This window comes from Cynocephalus volans, chromosome 5 (assembly GCF_027409185.1).
Source record: "Cynocephalus volans isolate mCynVol1 chromosome 5, mCynVol1.pri, whole genome shotgun sequence".
In the NCBI taxonomy this organism is placed as follows: domain Eukaryota; kingdom Metazoa; phylum Chordata; class Mammalia; order Dermoptera; family Cynocephalidae; genus Cynocephalus; species Cynocephalus volans.
Genome location: NC_084464.1, coordinates 119,318,760 through 119,338,936, shown reverse-complemented (window position 1 = coordinate 119,338,936; position 20,177 = coordinate 119,318,760). Strand labels below are relative to the sequence as shown.

At 37.0% G+C, this 20,177-nt stretch overlaps 1 pseudogene; it reads left to right on the top strand.

The window, feature by feature from the left end:
• Positions 1–20,177, top strand: part of LOC134379140 (small ribosomal subunit protein uS12-like) — a 44,570-nt pseudogene that overhangs the window by 7,678 nt on the left and 16,715 nt on the right.

The window sequence follows — 20,177 nt, the reverse complement described above, 5'->3', positions numbered from 1 at the left end:
CTTCACCTATTCCATTATGGCCTTTGAATCTCCGAATCCTCTGTAAATAAACTATTATTTTTCCAGTGTTTTCCCCAACTCTTTTATCATGAAATCTTCCCTGATGGCTCTAGTCAATACTAAGCACTTTCTCCTCTGTACTCCCAAATCTCTCTCTCTAATCTAGAGCTTATCACTCTGTTATAATTTTGTTTCTTATTTATTTTTTCATTTCTAGGGCCCAGCAAAGGGCTTGGTAAATGTTAAATTAATGATTAAATAGATATAAAAATAAAATATTAGTAAATTAATTAGCAAATTAACACAGCAAAAATTGTGCATGTATAGGGTTGTTTATATTTGGACTAGAGTTAATCAAGCAAAGCCTTAGCTCTCAGTTGGGTAAACTGGAGGATTCATCTGTGAAAATGTAATTCATATCACTCAAAATGAAAAAAGAAAATGTGATTAAATTTTCCTTTTTTTCCCTGCAAAACTCCTAAGTCCCTAAGGAAATTTGACAATATCATCAGGTTAACAGCCTCTCTCTGTGAACCCTCTACATGCATGCACAGAGTGGCACTGGTGATGACAGATGTTGGGGAGGTAAGAGAGAACAGCGGTCTCAATAACACCTATATTGTCAATAAGAGGCAGCTCATACATTGGGAATTGTCCTGATCATCAATGCCATTCTGAGAGCTACATTGCTAGGATGAGAATAAAGACCAAAATGTAGGCTAGTGTCAAAACTTCTCAGATTTCACTGACACATGTAAAAATCAACAAACATGAAAGCAAACTCATCATATTATTTTCCTCATCAGAATTCACACTTTGAAAAATGGATGTCCAGTGATAATTCAATGAGATGATGGGCATTTACATTTTTTAAATTTATTTTTTAACTGAAATGTATTGATTGTACATATTCATGGGTACAGAGTTATATTCCAATACATGTGTGTAATGTGTAATGATCAAATCAAGTAGCAAATTCATTATCACAATAGTTTATCATTTCTTTGTGATGAGAACATTTAAGCTCCACTCTTCTAGCCATTTGAGAACATGCAATAAATTGTTGTTAATTATAGATGCCCAGCACCACTGTACACAACTAGAACTTAATTTTTCTGTCCAGTTGTAATTTTGTGTCTATCAACCAATGTGTGTGTCTCTCTCTCTCTACTTCCAAATTCTACTCTCTACTTCTAAAACTTCACTTTTTAAAAACTCCCACAAATGAGTGATAACATGCAGTATTTATCTTTCTGTGCCTGGCTTTTTTCACTTAACATAACATCTTCCAGGCTCATCCATGTTGCATCAGATGACAGGACTCCATTCTTTTTCATGGCTCAGTATTATTCAATCGTGTATATAAACCATATTTTCTTTATCCATTCATCTGTTGACAGACACCTGGGCTGATCCCATATCCTGGCTATTGTGAATAGTGCTGCAACAAACATGGGGTCCAAATATTTCTTTGGTAGGCTAATTTCCTGTACTTTGGATGAATATCCAGCAGTGGGATTGCTGGATCAAATGGTAGTTCCGTTTAGTTTTTTGAGGAAGCTCTGTACTATTTTCCGTAATGGCTGTACTAATTTACAGTCCCACCAGCAGAAAGAGAAATACTACATGTCTTCACTCATAAGTAGGAGCTAAAATAAATAAACAAATAAGTAAAAGAGAAAGAAAGATACAACAATCAAAATAATGTGTTAAACTTTCAAAAGGAGAACCGAGCTGAGGTACCAGAGATGGGACAGGGAGTGGAGTACAGGAGGAATCATTAAAGGGCCATGAAAAATGATAACATTGTATAATATTGACTATACTGATTATCCTGATGTGAACATCATATATTGCACATAGGTATTGATAGGCAACTCTGTACCCCACGGACATGTACAATCAATTATGTTTCAATAAAAATATATAAATAAATAATATTAAAAAAGAATTTTATCCATTTCCTTCAGATTTTCCAATTTGTTGGCATACAGTTGTTTATAATAGTTTCTAATGATTCTTTGTATTTCAGTGGTATCAGCTGCAATGTCTCCTTTCTCATTCCTGATTTTTGTTATTTAGGCCTTTCCTCTTCTTTTCTTGGTTAGTCTAATTAATGATTTTCAATTTTGCTTATCTTCTCAAAAACCAACTTTTCATTTCATCAGTCTTTTGTATCTTTTTTTGCTCTCAATTTCATTTAGTTCTGCTCTTATCTTTATTATTTCTTTCCATCCACTAATTGGGGATTGGATTGTTCTTGTTTTTCTAGTTCCTTGAAGTGCAACAGTAGGTTGTTTATGTGAAATCTTTCTATTGTTTTAACATGAGCACTTATTGCAATAAACTTTCCTCTTAGTACAGCTTTTGCAGTATTCCATGGTTTTTGGTATTTGTGCTTCTATTTTCATTTGTTTCAAGGAAGTTTTTGATTTCCTCCTTAATTTCTTTTTGACTCATTGATTATTTCAGTAGCTTGTTTGTTTAATTTCCGTGTAATAGTAGAGTTTCCATAGTTTTGCTTGTTATTGATATCTAGTTTTATTCCATTGTTGTCTAGAAAGACAGTTGAAATGATCTCATTTCTTAAAAATTCATCGAGACTTGGTTTGTGGCCTAACATGTAATCTGTACTGGAGAATAACTCTGATTTTTTTTTTTTCTACATGTAAGTTTAACAAGAAGCCATTTATGGGGCCAGCCCCGTGGCTCACTTGGGAGAGTGCAGCACTGGTAGCACCAAGGCCGTGGGTTCGGATCCTATATAGGGATGGCTGGTGTGCTCACTGGCTGAGCATCATGCAGTCAACACTGTGCTGAGGGTTGCGCTCCCCTTACCGGTCAGAAAAAATAAAAAGAAGCCATTTATAAAAATAAACCTTAAAAAAATTCCCTAAAGTCATAAATATGTTCATCTACATCATAACAAACTTTACAATAACTACAAAAGATCCAGCTTTCTGATCAGTCTCTCTAAATTGTCATGTGAATTAAAATCATTTTAGATGTTTGAAATTTGCAATCATTAAATTCATGATTACAGGGTTACCTCCTTCTATTACTTACTCATAATGGTCCTACTGGGAAAAAGGGAAGGGGGAAAATAATCATGCGCTGTGCCTGCCAATTGAAATATATTTTAAATATATATTGCTGGTGAGAAGACTGTATATTCTACAGGTGTTAGATGAAATGTTCTGTAAATGTCTGTCACGTCCATATGGTCTATAGTGCAGTTTAAATCCAATGTTTCATTGTTGACTTTTTTTCTAGATAATCAATTCAGTGCTGAGATAGGGGTGTTAAAGTCCCCAACTATTACTGGGTTTTATTACTCCCTTTAGATCCAATAATATTTGCTTTATATATCTGGGTGCTCTGATGTTGGGTGCACATATATTTACAATTGTTATATCCTCCTGCTGAATTGATCCCTTTATCATTATATAATGTCCTTCTTTATCTCTTTTTATAGTTTTTGGCTTAAAATCTATTTTATCTGATAAAAACATAGCTACTGCTGTCCATTTTTGGTTTCTATTTGTGTGGAACATCTTTTTACATCCCTTCACTATTAGTCTATGTATGTCCTTACAGGCGAAGTGAGTGGCCTGTAGGCAGCATATAGTTGGGTCTTGTTTTTTAATCCATTCAGCCAGTCTATAGCTTTTAAATAGGGGATTTAATCTATTTACATTCAAGGTTGTTATTGAAAGGTATTGCCTTACTCAACACTTTATTAATTTTTTATGGTTTTTTTTTTTTAATATATCTTTTCTACATCTCTTTCTGTTGTTTATCTTTGCTGGTTGGTATTTTGTTTTGTTTTGGGGTTTTTTGTTGTTGTTTTGTAGTGATAACATATCATTTCTTTCTCTTTCTTATTTACATATCTGCTGTACTACTGTGTTTTATTCTTTCACTTATTATGATGGTAGTTATGGTTCTTTTGCTTCCAGATGTAGGACTCCTCTGAGGATATCTTTATGGCTGGTCTTGTGGTGATGAAATTCCACAGTTTTCATTTTCTGGGAAATACACTATTTCTCCTTCATTTCTGAAGGATAGCTTCATTGGGTATAGTATTCTTGGCTGGCAGTTTTTGTCTTTCAGCACTTTGAATATATCATTCCAGTCTCTCCTGGCCTGGAAGGTGTCTGCTGAGAAATCTGCTGCTAGTCTGATGTGGATTCCCTTATAGGTGACTTGACATTTTTCTCTTGCTGTTTTTAGAATTGTCTCTTTGTTTGCTGATAATTTGGCTATGATGTGTCTCAGAGAGGACTTTTGGGGTTAAATCTGTTTGGGGATCTTTGAACCTCTTGGATCTGGAATTCCATAATTGTCCCAATACTTGGGAAACTTTTCAACTATTATTTTGTTAAATAGGGTTTCAATTCCTTTCCCTTTCTTTTCCCCTTCTGGAATACCCATAATACTGATGGTCTGTACACTTAATGTTGCCCTATAGATCTTGTAAGTGTTCTTCATTTAAAAAAATTTCTTTATCCTTTTTATTTGTCCAACTAGGTTGTTTCAAAAAATCTTCTCAGAAGATCTTTTGTCTGCTTGATCTAGACTATTTCTTAGCTCTTGGTTGTGTTTTTTATTTCATTTAATGAATTCTTCAGTCCCAAGATTTCTGCGTGTTTTTTTTTTTTTTAATGATATTTATCTTTTTGTTGAATTTCTTCTTTAGATCCTGGATTGTTTTTCTGATTTTATTGTTTGTCTATATGCATTTTCTTACATCTCATTGATTTTCCTTAAGATTATTATTTGGGCCTGTGCTGTTTCTCTTTTGCTCAGGCCTGTAGCACTGGTGGGATGGGCAAAGCATAGCAGTCTTTGTACTGCCAGGAAGTTCTGCAATCATTGACAGTACCAGAAATGGCATGATAAACAGTATGAGAAGGCCTTGAAGGCCAATGCTTCTAGAGGTGCTTCCACAATTCCATGCAGAAGGAATTGTGCTGGAAAAAGTAGAGGTTGAAGCCAAATGGCCAAATTCTGCCATAGGGAAGTATGTCAGGATCCAGCAGATTAAGAAGAGCATGAAAATCACAGACTTTGTACCTGATGATGGTTGCTTGAATTTTATTGAGGAAAATGATGAGGTTCTGGTTGCTGGATTTGGTCAAAAAGGTCATGCAGTTGGTGACATTCCAGGAGTCTGCTTTAAGATTGTCAAAGTAGCCAATGTCTCCCTTTTGGCCCTATACAAAGGCAAGAAGGAAATACCAAGATCAAAAATTTTGCTGGTGAAAACAGTGGTAATAAATTTTTATATGCTACCCCCCCCCCCCCGCCAAAATAAATAAAATAAAAAGATTATTATTTGGAACTCCTTTCCAGGCATTTTCTATATTTCCTTTTCTTTGGGGTCTGGTACCAAAAAATTATTACTTTCCTTTGGGGGTGTCATGTTTCCTTATTTTTTCATGTTTCTTGTATTCTTGCATTGATTACTAAGCATCTGGTGTAAAACTTGCTTCTTCTAATACTCTAGAGTAGCTTTGAAGGGAGAGACTCTTTCCTATAGATGTGTTCTACAGCATCAGCTGTTGGGGTGTTTTAGGTTTGGTTAAAGGTGAGCAAAGTAGTATAGTCTCCATGTGATTTCTTCAACTGTATTCAATATCAGAGTTATCTGTTAGTGCCTTGTGGCCTTGGTGCTAGGGCACTCAGCATCTCTTTCCTGAAGTAGGCAACACTGGGCTGGGTTACAGGGGTTATGCATGAGATCTTAAGCTCTTGGAAGAAACACTGGGGTACACTTGGCAGCTCCTCAGCTGGAGCAGGTAACCCTGGGTGATTTTGCTGGTGCCATGGCCAAAACCTGTAGGGTACTCTACAGCTCCTCAGCTTTAATGTCTGACCCTAGGTAGGATTGCTTGAGTCACAGTCAGGGCCTTGGACTTTGAGGGAGACAATGAGGTGCTCAGCAGCTCCTCACCTTAAGTGGGTGACTCTGAGTGGGGTTACTGGGGCTTCAGGTGGGTCCTGCACCCCTAAAAGAAGTTGTAGAGAACTCTGTAGCTGCTTAGCAGAAGTGGGCAACACTGTGTGAGGTAGCTGGGGCCAAGTGTGGAACCCTGTGCTGCCAAAAGAGATGCTGGGGCACTTTGCAGCTGCTTAGCTGGAGTTGCCCATTCTGGGTGAGATTGCTGTAGTTGTGGGTGGGCCACTGTGCCCTCAAAAGAGACACTAGAGTGCTCTGTAGCTCCTCAGCTGGTGTGAGTCTCTCCAGGTAAGGTTTCCAGGGTTGTGAGCATGACCCTGTACCCCCAAGAGAGAAAATGGGGTGCTCTGGGGCTTCACCATTGAAGCAGGGGCATTTATATTTTGTGAACTTTTATATATGTATGTTACATGAGTATCATGAAAAAAATAAAATAAATTTCCTTGGCTTAACATTATGTAAAAAGGAAGATTCATTTACAAATAGCCACAAATTAAATTTACCATTAATAATTATATATGTAGTAAGAGTCATAGAAGAATTAGGTACCAGTAATTGAACACAAAACAATTTCTTGCTTTTTCATTCTAGCACTACTTTTATTCAAATGATATTGCAGAAGTAAATAAAATAACAGGCAGTAATCATGTTGACAATTGGATTATAAGAATAATTTTATGTCTCCTAGTCCTTCTCTAAAGTAAAAATGTTTTAAAGATATTTGTTATAATCAGTATTTTCTATAGCTACCATTGGGCTATAAGTGAACTCAATAATTTACACCTTTCTCTCCTCACACAAATAACTCTCTTAGACATTTGAAAAATAACTCAAAAAAGTAAGAGGTACTGGGTTTAAATGTTATCTTTGTTATTTGTTAAGCTGATATCAAAGAATGTGGCTTAAATTTGCAGCAAACATGTGTTTCTAATATTGCACCCCAGAATTAGACAGACCCATCACCGAGTCTCAGGCAGGGCTAAAATCCACAGACCTTTTCAGTGGGCAGAGACAGCCTGGAATAACTTAAAAATAACTTAACAACAAGGAGGAGCAGACAAGAGCATATACTCGTGGGCAGGAGTCCCACAGAGAAGGGGAATGGAAGGCATGGGGTTACACGTGTCTGGTTCCTCCTCCCACACTCATCTATCAGGTAAGATTGAATGGAGCAGGGTGGAGAGCAAGAGTGGAGACAAACAAGAGTGATACCCAGAGAATGAAACACAAACAGAGGTGCTGGATGTTACACTAATTTGTGTCCTCCAACAAGGATGAAAAATCAGGAGTTGGGAGGCAGCGGTCCCCCACTCCCAAAAGCTACTTTGTTCTGTGCTGGTCTCTGATTTATGCCTCGCCACCATTTTCAAAACCTTCTTTTTCACACGACATTGTAATGGGTAATATCTATTTTCCTAGCTGGACTATAACCTCCATGAGGTTAAGGAATGAATTTGTACTTTTTACTGTATTTTCAGCATCTAGCACAAGGCCTGTTATAGAGTAGATGTTCATTTGAATGAATGAGTGAGTGGCTGAGTGAGTGAGTGAATGAGTGAGTGAGCGAATTTGAATAATATCTGGCATGACTTAGAAAAGTCGCAGAGGTAATACATGCGAGCTACCACTGTTGCCACAGAACAGCCAGTTGCTCTCTTTGTGTGTGACCTTGTTAAACATAGCTCTGCTTGGATCTAATCATTCTCTCTCTCTCTCTGTCTCTCTCTGTCTCTGTCTCTCTCTCTCTCTCCTTTTACTCCCCTGCCCCCCCCCCCCAAGCATACACAGGAATATCTGTGATGAAAGAACAGAGCCTCCTATTGAATACAGTTTGTCTCACGACTGGGTAGCCAGGAGAATTTTCAGGCTGATGAACTTCAGGGGACAGGCTAAAAAACGGTGGGTTCTGACTGAGGTGATAGCATATGGGGGTATAGTAGGTATGGAGGATAATATAAGCAAATGAATAGAAAATTTTAACCAAGCAACGGCTTTATCCACTGTACCTTTTGTGTAAATATATTATTTTTCAGATCATACCAATTTGTAACACTTTGGGAGCAGGGCTGGGTCCAGCTACAATTACCGTTAAGATGTATTTGTTATGAGAATCAGACTAGGCAGTACAAAATGGTATTTGACAATTGGCTTTGAGTCACACAGTTCTGACCTTGTACTAGCTTTACGACCTTAGTTAAATTACTTAATCTCTCAAAGCTCGGTTTTCTCATCTGGAAATGGGGAAGACAATGGCTCCTTCACAGAGTTGTTGTAAGGATTAAGCCAACAAAGCACATGTAATGCATTCAGGAAAGTGCCCAAAACACACACAGCAGTGAATAAATGGTAGTCATTGTTGTTCTAAATCTTAAAACGCTGTGTAAACTGTAAATCACTAAGTAAATGTAAGGGATTATTATAATTATTATTATTGTAGGAAATTTCACTGCCATTTTACAAAAAGGCAACAGCTAAATAAATAGAGGATGTTTTGTTTCACATCTATCTATTACACAGAGGCTAATAGCTGTGCACTAATGGCTGCCTCATTCCCCAGTGGAATGTGAGCTGTATTATAATAGAAAAGCATATATCCTCATTAGGTATATAAGGTGCATTGCGGAGAAGAAAGGCACGTGTCAGATATGCTCAGCTGTCTTCTGTCACCTGTCATCTTGTCACATTTGTTAAGTCAAAGAATACATATAAGTTCATAACAATTTAGGTGTTGTGATTTCTTCATTGCTTTTTAAAAATTTTTCTTTTTAAACTACAATTTTTGTTTGATAGCTCTGAGGTTAAATGTTTAATATGAGACATCTTCATTGCTCTGTACTTCAATATGTAACTATTGTAATTAAGATTTCGAGTGACTCTGTTTCTGAAGTGCATTGCCTCTGGTTTGCATAATGCACAATATATTCATTGTTGTGGCTTACTCTGCATAAATCAATCTTATTAATATCTTATTCATCTTCTTGCTTTCCAGAGTCTTGAATCAAGTTAATTCTCTGAAGGAGGAAGTGTCAGGACTCAGGCAGCTAGGGAGGTCTACATAATTCTACTCTGTTGTTCAATAAAATCTTACTAGAAAAGACACGTGATTTGCTAGCAAATTTTAACTCTGCTGCCTCTTTGTTTCTCTAGGAAACAAGAACATAGATTTGTATCTACATAGGATGTGCAGAGAATGGGAATAAAGGGGTTAAAGGAAAAAAGTGGGCATCCGTGCTGTGACAACAAATCAGAGTCATTCCCTTAATGAATATTCTATTGGGAGTCTCAATCTGAAAAGAAAGTGGAAACATTCTCCTTATTAAAACTTGCAGCAATAAAGGTGAGGTGTCACCATGCTATTACAGGTGGCAGAACTTCCAGTAATGACTAACTGAGATGCAGATAAACCCACCCAAGTTGGTGACATACAGAGTGAGCCTGTGGGACCAAGATGCAGAAGATTCCCCAGCTGGGCCTAGCATGAAACCACAAAAAAACCCTCAGAAAACAAAAGCAAAAGGAGAGAAGGCTGCCCTCTATAAATAGCCTCTTGGAAAGCTTATATTGACATCCACAATCCAAGAAGACCTGATTCTCTTGTCAAGACACTTTTTCTTACCCCACCGGAAAGTTGTGTGCATTTATTTCTTCTAATCTCAAAATCAAGGTGTTGGCAGGGTTGGTTCCTTTTGAAAGTTGTAAAGGAAGGATATGTTGCAGGTCTCTCTTTTTGGCTTGTAGATGGCCTCTTTCTCCCTAAGCCTAGTCACATTGCCTTCCCTCTATGCATGTCTGTGTCCAATTTTTCCTTTTTCATAATGGCAACAATCATATTGGATTGGAGCATCCTCATGAACTCATTTTAAATTGATTGCCTGTGTGAAGATCCTATCTCTAAATAAGGTCACATTCTGAGGTACCAGGGGTTAGAATTTCAACATATGAATTTGGGGGGTGAGGGATAAAATTCAATCCATAACAAAGGAAATTTTGAAAACCTGTCAATCTATAATTCTAATCCAGGGAAAATATGCTTTGAAAATGAGGGTAAAATAAAGATTCTTTTTTTCAGATAAAATAAAATTAAGGGAATCTTTTTTGTCTACCAGACCCTTATTTTAAGAAATATTAAAGGAAGTTCTTTAGATTGAAGGCAAATACTATGTAGAATGTGAGCTCTATAAGAAGAAATAAAGAACTCCAAAAATGTTAAGTACATTGGTAAATATAAAAGGGTCTATTTTATTTTTTCCCTAATTTATTTAAAAGATAATTAACTGTTTAAAGAAAAAATAGTAAAATTGTATTGTAATGTTTATATGGAGAAGAAAAATAGGACCAGAGCTCTAAAGAATACTGTTACAAGTCTCTTAAATGTTAGTTGAAGTGGCACAATGTTGTCTGAGTAGGCTGTGATAAATTAAGGATGCATATCGTAATTCCTAGAGCAACCACTGCAAGAATACAACAGTTTGTTAAAAAGGAAGGAAAATGGAATTATAAAAATTAAGCAGTTAAACCAAAAGAAGGCAATAAAGGCAAAAGAAGACCACCCCCCTGCCCAAAGAAAGCCTAGATGGGACAAAGAAAACTATCAGAAGGAAGAGGGTTTAACATAACAATGGCAGATTGTGTTTTCCATATACAGATAAAATAATTTCGGCCAAGCCCGTGGCGCACTCTGTAGAGTGCGGCGCTGGGAGCGTGCCGACGCTCCCGCCGCGGGTTCGGGTCCTATATAGGAATGACCGGTGCACTCACTGGCTGAGTGCTGGTCACGAAAAACGACAAAAAAAAAATAATAATAATAATAATTTCTCCTGTCTTCTACAATGGGTCTGTGTTAGGTTCCTAGGGCTGTTGTAACAAATACCAAAGACTGGTGAGTTGCTTAAACAACAGAAATTGTTGTCGCACAGTTCTGGAGTCAAAAATCAAGGTGTCAGCAGAGTTGGTTTCATTCTAAGGCCTCTCTGCTTGGCTTATAGATGGCTATCGTCTCCCTTTGTCTTCACATGGTCTTCCCTTGGTGCATGTCCTTGTCCTGATATTCTCTGCTTAAAATATCTCTAGTCATATTGTATTAGGGCCCACCCAAATGATATCATTTTGCATTAATTACCTCTTTGAAGACCCTATCTCCAAATACAGTCACATTATCAGGTACTAAAGAGGACAGATGAATTTCAGGGGAGACACCATTTAGTCTGTAACAGGATCTTTGCTGTTCACAACAGGAGGAATTGTTTCTTCATACTTTTGAATCTAGGTTGTGCTGTTACTGCTTTGACCAGTATATTATGACAGAAGCAACTCTGTGTCAGTTCCAGGCACGGTCCTGAAGTGACCTGGCAGTGTGCTTACACCGCTACTAAGCAGTGAAAGAGATTGAACTGCTAATAGCCTCAACTTGAATGAATCTCAAAATCAGTATATTGAAAGAAAGAAGCCAGACACAAAAGAATCAATACTTTATGATTTCATTTATGTGAAGTTGGAGAATAGGCAAAAGTTATTTAATCTGACAGAAATTAGAACATTGATTCTCTCTGTTTGCAGAATGTGATTTGACTAGGAGTCAATGAGAGAACTTTCTTGGGTAAAGAAATGTCTGCAACTCGGCTGACCACACAGGTGAAGATATTCGTTAAGACTTAGCAAACTATACACTTAAGATTATAAATTTTACTCTTTGTATTAGTTTCCTACTGCTGCTATAACAAATTACTGCAAACTTAGCGGCTTAAAACAACACAAATTTATTATCTTACAGTTTTGGAAGTCAGAAGTCCCAAATAGGTATCTGTAAGCTAAAAACCAAGGTGACATCAGGGCTGGTTTCTTCCAAAGGCTCTAAAAGAGAATCCATTTTCCTGCTTTTTCCAGTTTTTAGTACTGCCCACATTCCTTGGCTCATGTTTCCCTTCCATTTTCAAAGCCAGCAAGACCCAGTCAAGTCTTTCTCACATTGTATCACTCTGACACTGACTCTTCTGCCTCCTTCTTCCACATTTGAAGGATCCTTGTGATTACATTGGGCCTATGTTAGTCAGTTTTGTGTTGCTATAACAGAACACCACAGACTGGGTAATTTATAATGAATGGAAATTTATTGGCTCACAGTTCTGGAGGCTATAAAGTCCAAGATCAAGGGGCCGGCATCTGGTGAGGGTCATCCCATGGTGGAAGAGCCAAGAGAGGGCACAATAGAAGCAAAAGGGGGCCAAACATTTTTTTGTGAGAAACCCACTCCTGCAATAATGGCATTTATCCATTCATTAGGGGAGAGCCCTCATGGCCTAATCCCCTCTTAAAGGTCCCACCTCTTAATACTGTTACAATGGCAATTAAATTTCAGAATGAGTTTGGGAGAGACAAACATTCAAATTATGGTAGGGCCCATCCAGATAATCCAAGATAATGTTCTTATTTTAAGGTCAGCTGATAATTAATTTTAATTCCATCTGTAACCTCAATCACCTTTGTTAAGTAAAAATAGAAGATTCTGGAGATTAAGACATGGGCATTGGGGAGGGGAGCATTATTCTGCCTACCACACTTTATGTAAATTTTACTTCAATAAAAACAATTTTTGTAAAAGCTATTAAATGCCTATTATATGCCAGTCACTACTCTAGGTGCTAGTTACATATTTATTTATTTTTGTCTGCATTCCCTTCTAGAATCTAAGCTTCATGAGGTCAAGAAAGTTTGTTTGGTCTACTGTTACTAGGACAATATGTAGCACATAGTAGGAGCTCAGTAGAAATTTATTGAATGAGTGAATATGAACTCAAACAATAAGTTTCATTTGTTTTCCCCAATTTTATCGATAGTGTTGATTAAACTGATTTGTTGGCAGAGCTTTATGTAGACAAAAATCACAGAAATTAAAAATTTACAAACCTCAGTTATAAATGTTTGTTTTCAACCATTGAATGTTAGAACACCACCATCATCTTACAGGATATCCCAGCCCTAATGCCGGGAACCAGGGGTCAGAGCCATCCATTGAAGAGATCAGCCTCTATACTAGAAAAATATAAATTTCCTCAGAAAACAATTTGATTCAGGAGGCACACTCCAGTATTTATTTCCTGATTTATTTTGGCTATTTATACTGTTATTCTTTATGAAGCTGAAATACATTATATCAAACAAAAATACATGGTGCTAGAAATACCACCAAAGATAATTTATTTCATTCTTATTTATTAAGTATTTTTCTAAAGGTTTGTAAAAGTCAACACCAAAAAATATTATGTTTTGCACCATCATTTCTTACATTTTTAAACAATCAAAGGCTCACATCTTTTTTTATAATGTTATTACATCTAACACATGAAGTCTTTGAAAAAATAAAAATATTGTATTTTACTATGCTTTGAGGAGAATAAAAGTGTTGCTTCTCTCTGTTTTCCCCCTTAAGATATTTATGTTCCCTTAGGAAATAAATGCAGCAACAATATGTAAATGCAGCGACAACTTCTGACCTCTCTCTTATTCTGGCTTGTGTTTTGAATATCACAGCTAGGACTCTGTGATTCTTTATAACTCTATCCATGAGGGAAAAAATAATTTATTGCATTGAACAGACAGGACAATTTTGATTAAATTTTTATTATAGCATGATCCTGATAGAATTAGCACACAAACATACACTTCAATAATCTCTTCACTTCCAAAGATCTACTGATCAAAAATACCTAATTTTGAAATGATTTTCTGTTTTAAAATTTATATGATCTTCCCCAATATTAGTGATCATCATAATTAGATTTTTTTCATATACCTTTCTTTAAAAAAAAAAAGCGTGTGTGTGTGTGCGTGTGCGTGTGCGTGTGCGTGTGTGTGTGTGTTCCTAAACTTCTTTGTGGAAAGATACAAGCAAGAGCTTTGATATAATGGGCATCATAGTGCTTTAAAGAAATAGAACAGCCGACAGAATTTGGCAGTCAAGTCTAAAGGAAGCACACAGATACATTATAAAGGGGGAGCTTATATTGGCCTGCATCCAAGAAAAAAACCAAAATGTTGTAGAAACAACTTGCTGGACAAAGAAGGAATTACAGAATCTCTGTGGATGGTTCTGAATGTGATAAGATTAATTTGAACTAAAAATACAACTGATCTGAATATTCTACATGACACTGAAGAAAAAGTAATCATAGGTCAGATAATAATAATGGGGAATTTTTAATTCATCATACAATATCAAAAGATAAAATATTGGTAAAGAACAAAGAATTATAATGTAGAACAAGAGCCTTTGGAGCCCCAAGAAACCTGGAGATAATACAGCTTCTCAAAGTCTTGGAATAAATATGAGCCAAGGGACAAAATTATGAGACCTAAGCATGGGGGTAGAGAGTATTATGGACAAGGAAGTATCCTCTTAAAATGGAAATATATTAAAGAAAAGAGAAGAAAGAAGCAAATTCAAACTAGAAATTAAGGTGCAAACCAGAAATTACACAGAAACCAAAAGAAGAAATTCAAGGACAACCTTGCAAAGAAATCAAAATGCATTTTTTTTATAATTTCAAGGAGAAATAACCAGGTTCAAATTCTGAAGGAATATTTCATAATCATAGAGTAAAAAGTGTAATTAGTGGATTAAAAAGCAAAGAACAAAGTGTCTGGTAGTTGTTTAGAGCATTTAGCATAATGCCTTGAACATGAAGGGCACTCCATTTTTAAAAAATTTGTCTATTTGATATCCTTTTTGGACTTAAACTTTGGAAAAATTTATTAGGATTTCCACTTTCAAATTGCCTTGAAGCAGACAGATCAAAGGTGCTGCACTGAGTAACAAACATACTAATATTCTAGATTTAATAAAAAGATATTAGAAAAAAAAATCTATCCTAAACTTTTGAAGAAACTTGAGGGTTTAATTGTAGAATTATTGACAAAAGTGAAACTTATTCTACAAGACCTCAGAGCTGGGGTCTGATGAACTGCCCTTAAAATTCATCTACATGAAAGATGTCAGGGGAGACCTTGGGTTAAAAATATCAGTAGGTCACATTTCCTTACAGGCAGGGGCATCACTGGACATACAAGCAAACATCCAATGTGGGAAAAGAGAGCCTGGTTTTTGTTAAGCGAAATCCTGCCTGGCTGATCAATGCCTCCGAGTACTTTAAGATATTCTTTTAAAACATTTTGATCAAATAAAAACTTCCTAAGTTCCTAATTGCACATGTCACTATACTCAGCTCCATGAATGTGGGGATTATAACGGACAAGGATCTTAATCTAGGATAAGCAAATACGCCAAGACATATCACGCTAATTTGTCGCCAATCTGGGACTTGAATCTTCTATCCATTTATTCCTTCTTTCCCTTTTCAAATTTCTGCTTCGAACTCCACACTCCAAATACCTCATATCTGAGTGAATAGTGCCAAGAAATTATCTGCAATAGTTCTGAAAAACATGATGTCATCTACACAAAGAGATTCAAAGTGGTCACCCTTTTAAAATCATAAGCCTGTAAATAACACTTAAGGAATGGCTAAAGGATTGTTTTAAAAGATAAAAATAAGTTGCAAATAAATAACTTGTTTTCTAAGGATATTGTAAAATGTATAATACACTAAAGAATGCCTTTCTCACCTGTAGGCTAGGAACATGAAAAATTAGATCAATTTCCAGAGTTAATCCCTGGAAGAATCTGAGCCACTGGAGAATTTAATAATCAATGATTGTCTCTATTTCTTCTGCACATCACTTAAGACAGTTTTCAATGCCTCACAATTCTCTACTGTGATTATCTTGAACCATCCCTGTGGTTCAGCACTCTAGGTAACAAAGAATAACTTTTTTTCAAGGAGAAATGTCTCAAGATCCTGTTCGAAGTTCTTTACATACTCAGTTTATTAACGTTTTCAAATTGTTTTCATGGTTTGAGTTTGTTTAAGGAAAAATATTATTCAGTTGAAAAGAAATGCTCCTCCGGTTGGAAAGGATGATGAAAGATACAGAATGAAGTTGTTATATTCAGAGCAGGGCCTTCAAAGGTTGACAGTGATAATTACAGAACCGAGGATTATACATCTCCTCCCCACCACCTGGCTGCTAGACTGTGTGTTAAATGAAAACAAGTCAGACCGAACGGAGTCACACATACAAACGTTTTTCACAAACAGGTCCAGAAACAGCCATGCAACCTGTTCCTGCAAGGTTAATAAAGTCTTTTCTCAGAGTTATGGGCTGGATGTTTGTGTCCACCCAAAGCAATAGTATTTGGTGATGGCGCCTTTGGGAGGTAATTAGGTTTAGGTGAGGTCACAAGGTTGGAGCCCACATGAAAGGATTAGTGACCTTATAAGGAAAGGAAGAGATACCAGAGCTCTCTCTCCATCATGGGAAGACACAGTAAGAAGGCAGTTGTCTGCAAGCCAGGAAGACAGCCCTGCCTGGAACCCAACCATGCAGGCACCCTGATCTCTGACTTTTCAGCCTCCAGAACTGTGAGAAATAAATGTCTGTTGTTTAAATCACCCAGTCTGTGGTATTTTGTCATAGCATCCCAAGATGACTAAGATGACTCTTGACTCTAAAAAGTGTCCTATAGGAAACTCCAATGCAGATGTAACAATATTTGAAGACAGAATCAACAAGCCTTTTAGTCCTTCATTACAGGAGGCACAAATGACTAAAAGGAGTTCTGGCACTCAGGCATCACTCCAAACATGCTACACTGCTGCATTTGCTGGCTGTTTGCTGGGCCCTGCTTTTTTCCATAAAAGGATGAAGACACCTGTATAGTCTTTTTAGCCAACCATATACATACACATATTTACCTAGAATACCACTCATTTCTCTAGTGAAGAATTATTTTTATAAGGCTGAGCTCTAACCAACTGAGCTAACCGGCCAGCTGTGAAGAATTATTTGTAGCATCTGTTTGGCTAAATAAAATCTCTCTGGTGCAGATTTAGATAACAATATTTAAATAGCTATCTCTGGAGTAGGGATCCTAATTAGAATTTTTCAAGTACTAACCAACCACTTTTAAGTAGACTACAAATTACATACAATAGGCTCTTCTGGTCAAGATGGCAGAACAGACAATTCCTAGTGTCATTCTCTATCACAAATCAACCAATTTACAATTATTAAAAAGCAACAACAGGAGGACGGAAAGCCATGCCAGAACAGGCAGGAGCCACATGCCATGGGACCCCAAGCCCAGGCCAGTCTCTGCCACCCAGAGAAGCCCAAGAGCCACCAGGCCCATACGCCCCAAACCAGCTGCACCAGAACAGGCAGGTGCTGTGTGCCACAGGATCCCCAGCCCAGGCCAGTCCCTGCTGTCCAGAGTGGGCTGACAGCTTCCAGGCCCACACACCCCGAACCAACCATGCCAGGACAAACAGGTGCCGTGCACCACAGGACCACCAGCCCAGGCCAGTACCTACTGCCCAGAGAGGCCTGAGAGCCACTGGGCATACCCTGAGCCAGCTGTGCCAGAACAGGCAGGCACCATGCCACAGGACCCCAAGCCCAGGCCAGTCCCCACTTCCCAGAATTGGCAGTCCCTGTGGAATCCAGGCCGTACATCAGGGTGGAATGAGTGGACTGTGCCACAATGACTAAGCGCCAAAAGAAAGATACCAGAAATATGAAAAATCAAGAAAGTATGACACCACCAAAGGAAAATAATAACTCTCAAGCTCTAGATCCTATAGAACAGGAAGTCCTAGAAATGACTGATGAGGAATTTCGAGCAATAATTCTAAGGAAACTAAAAGAGAAACAGAAAACTCAATTAGACATACAATGAAATAAGAAAAAGTATACAAGACCTGAAAGAAGAAACGTACAAAGAAATCAATGCCCTGGAAAACAATGTTGCAGAGCTTGTGGGGTTGAAGGATTCATTCAACAAAATAAAAAACACAACAGAGAGTTTAACAGAAGGCTAAAACAAGCAGAAGAGAGAATCTCTGACCCTGAAGACAAGCTGTTTGAAATAACACAGGTGGACCAAAAAAAAAAAAAAAAAAAAAGGAATATGAAAACATTGAAGAAAATCTAAGAGAAATAATAGACAACCTTAAGCACTCACATATCTGAATCTTGGGTATTCCAGAAGGGGAGGAAAAAGGAAATGGCATTGAAAACATATTCAACTAAATAATAGCAGAAAACTTCCTAGGTATAGGGAAAGACACAGATCTCCAGATTCAGGAGGCCCAAAGATCCCCAAACATATTCAGCCGAAAAATGGTCCTCTCCAAGACAAGTTATAGTCAAACTGGCAAAACTCAAAGACAAAGAAGGAATCTTAAAAACTGTAAGACAGAAGCATCAAGTAGCCTATAAGGGAGCCCCAATCAGACTAACATCAGACTTTTCATCAGATACCCTAGAAGCCAGAAAAGAATGGGATGATAAATTCAAAATACTAAAAGACAAAACTTGCCAGCCAAGAATACTTTATGTAGCAAGGCTATCCTTCCAAAATGAAGGACAAATAGTATATTTCTCAGACAAACAAGAACTGCAGGAGCACTACCACACAACCAACCTTACAAGAAATTCTCAAGGGAGTACTGGGTTTGATACCTGAAAAACAACCATCATTGCCATGAAACTCAAGAAAGAACAAAACCCACCAGTAATATAAAAATATTAACAATAAAGAGAAACAATAGTTTATCTACCACCCCAAGAAATCAACAAACGCAGAAGACAAACAGAAAATCAGAAAGAAGGGAACAAAAGATACTTAAGACATCTATGCAAAAATCAATAAAATGCTAGGAGTAAATCAACACCTTTCAATAATAACTCTAAATATAAAATGATTAAATTCCCCACTCAAAAGACCCAGACTGACTGGATTAAAAAGATGAACCCAATGATATGCTGCCTTCGAGAGACTCACCTCACCTGTAAAGACACACATAGACTAAGAGTGAAAGGATGGAAAAAGATATACCATGCAAATAGAAATAAAAACAAGCTGGAGTAGCTATTCTTATATCAGATAAAAAAAGACTATAAACAAAAAACCACAAAAAGAGATCAAGAAGACCACTATATAATGATAAAAGGATTGATCCATCAAGAAGACATAACAATCATAAACATATATGTATATTATATGCACCCAACATTGGAGCAGGCAGATTCATAAAGAAAACACTATTAGATCTAAAGAATGAGATAGACACTAATACCATAGTAGCAGGGGACCTGAACACCCCACTCTCAACATTGAACAGATCATCTAGGCAAAAAATCAATAGAGGAAAAACAAGATCTAAACAACTTTTTAGACCAATTGGACTTTGCAGATATCTACAGAACATTCCATCTGACACCTCAGAATATTTATTCTTCTCATCAGCACATGGAATATTCTCCAGGACAGACAACATGTTAGGTTACAAATCAAGTCTCAACAAATTCAGAAAAATTGGAATTATTCCATGTATTTTTTCAGATCACAATGGATTAAAATTAGAAATCAATAACAAATGACACTCTGGAAACAATACAAACACGCAGAAATTAAACAGCATTCTACTTAATGACATATGGGTCCAAGAAGAAATTAAACAGGAAATCAAAAATTTATTGAAATTAATGAAAATAATGACACATCATACCAAAACCTGTGGTATACTGAAAAAGCAGTACTAAGCTTCTGCACAGCAAAAGAAACAATCAACAGAGTGAAAAGACAACCAACAGTGGGAGAAAATATTTGCAAAATATACATCTGACTAAGGATTAATATCCAGAATATACAAGGAATTCAAACAACTCTACAGCAAGAAAACAAATAACCCAATTAAAAAATGGGCAAAGGAGCTGAATAAGCATTTCTCAAAGGAAGATATACGAATGGCCAACAGACACATGAAAAACTGCTCAGCATCACTCAGCATTCGGGAAATGCAAATCAAAACCACTTTGAGATACCATGTCACTCCAGTGAGGATGGCTAATATCCAAACTGAGAATGATAAATGCTGGTGAGGTTGTGGAGAAAAAAGAAATCTCGTACACTGTTGGTGGGGCTGCAAGATGGTGCAGCCTTTATGGAAAATGGTATAGAGGTTCCTCAAACAATTACAGATAGATCTACCATATGACCCAGCTATCCCACTGCTGGGAATATACAGAGGAATGGAAATTATCATGCTGAAGGGATACCTGTACTCCCATGTTTATTGCAGCTCTATTTACAATAGCC